The sequence below is a fragment of the Triticum aestivum genome, chromosome 2B (assembly GCF_018294505.1).
Source record: "Triticum aestivum cultivar Chinese Spring chromosome 2B, IWGSC CS RefSeq v2.1, whole genome shotgun sequence".
NCBI classification, from domain to species: Eukaryota; Viridiplantae; Streptophyta; class Magnoliopsida; order Poales; family Poaceae; genus Triticum; species Triticum aestivum.
In genome coordinates, this window is record NC_057798.1 from 22,506,629 (window position 1) to 22,508,479 (window position 1,851).

A 1,851-nucleotide genomic window follows, 5' to 3' on the forward strand; every position below is an offset into this window, starting at 1 on the left:
GGGACGAGCACCGGTGGAGGTACATGCATCTCTCTAGGTGTCGTGGCCCCCTTAGAAAATGTAGTTTCTCATTCCCCCAAATCAACCTTGCCTAGCTCCGCCGCCGGGGACGAGGCCGTCGTCGTGGATGGGTTATTCTTCGCCTGTTGAGAAGAGGGAGACGGCGAGGATGAGACAGGCCAGGTGGGTGGCTAAAGTAAGCAGAGCACTTGACTGGGCCCTCACTGGCAGTCGGCTGGGTGGCGGTAAGCAGAGCACGAGCTGCCGGGCGCGTCCCATCCAGCCGGCCGTTGCGCTTGAGCACGCGTCGCTGGGAGTCGCGGTTGTGCGACGTCGAGAGCGCCGCATCCAGCTGGCCGTCATGCTTGAGCACGGGAGTCGCGGTCGTGCGGCGTCGGGAGCGTCGCATCCAGCCGGGCGCCGTACAAGGACGCAGGATCCGCCCAGCGTCGGCGTGAGGGACAAGATGGATGGGGTGGGAGGAAGCCCGAGGCGAGCTCCAACTAGCATGGTCACCGTGCGTTGGTGGTCGGTGCTTGCTTAAGGATGGTGTTGGTGTTGTAGGCAGCAGCAAGTTCAGATAAACTGCACAGTTGTTAGTTCAGACTTCAGATTCATTAGCGTTACGTCCCTGGGAACCATTCCATCCTATCTCATTCTCTTCTAGCTAAACACCAAGATGGAATCATTCCGTTCCTTAGGAATGAAACGGTTCCATGACATTCCACTTGGTTCCAAAACCAAACACACCCGTAGAAGACCAGATAAAACTGTGATGATAAATAGGGTGGATGCCTGGATCGTCCAGTCCCCTACGTCTCTTTATCTGCCGAGAATGCATTGCCTTTGTCTACCTAATCAAATCTTTCCCGTGATCCGGCAGCTTGACGGGGACATAGTTGAGCTCTTATCTCGTACTGTATTTGATTTTTTTTCCTTTCTTTTTAGGGAAAGAAGAACAGTAGTACTTGGTGAGGTCAGGTGTGCCTATGGTGTCGACATTTCGGGACTTGCCTTGTCTTGGAAATAGGTAGTTTGATTTGATACACTACTTGGTCGTGTAGACAGATAATTTGCAATACGATGATTGATTGGGGTGCTGGTGCACGCATATATACAATATAAGGGACCTCAACTATACAAGACTAGGAGGTGGGCCACAACTCCAATATACGTGCAGTATAAAATACATACTCAACACCCCCCGCAGTCGAAGAGTCGCCGGAGGCACAGAGACTGGACCGAAACTCCTCGAAGACGGGAGTAGGCAATCCCTTAGTCATCACATCAGCAAACTGTTGCGTCGTCGGCACGTGGAGAACCCGAACACGGCCAAGGGCAACCTGCTCGCGCACGAAGTGAATATCGAGCTCAATATGCTTCGTCCGTCGATGGTGCACCGGGTTGGCGGAGAGGTAGACCGCGCTGATGTTATCGCAGTAGACAAGAGTGGCCTTGTGAACATCACAAAGCAACTCCTGGAGCAGCTGACGTATCCAAGAGCACTCGGCCACGGCATTAGCCACGACGCGATACTCTGCCTCGGCGCTGGAGCGGGAGACCGTGGGCTGCCGCTTCGATGACCAAGAGATCAACGATGGCCCAAGGTAGACGCAGTAGCCTGATGTAAAGCGTCGTGTGTCGGGGCAGCCAGCCCAGCCGGCATCCGACTAGGCCACAAGGTCGGTGGAGGCGGAGGCCGTCAGGGTGAGTCCCAAAGTCATGGTGCCGCGTATGTAACGGAGAATATGCTTCACCAGAGTCCAGTGAGAGTCATGCGGGGCATGCATATGGAGGCACAGCTGCTGGACAGCGTACTGCAGGTCGGGACGAGTCGGCGTTAGGTACTGT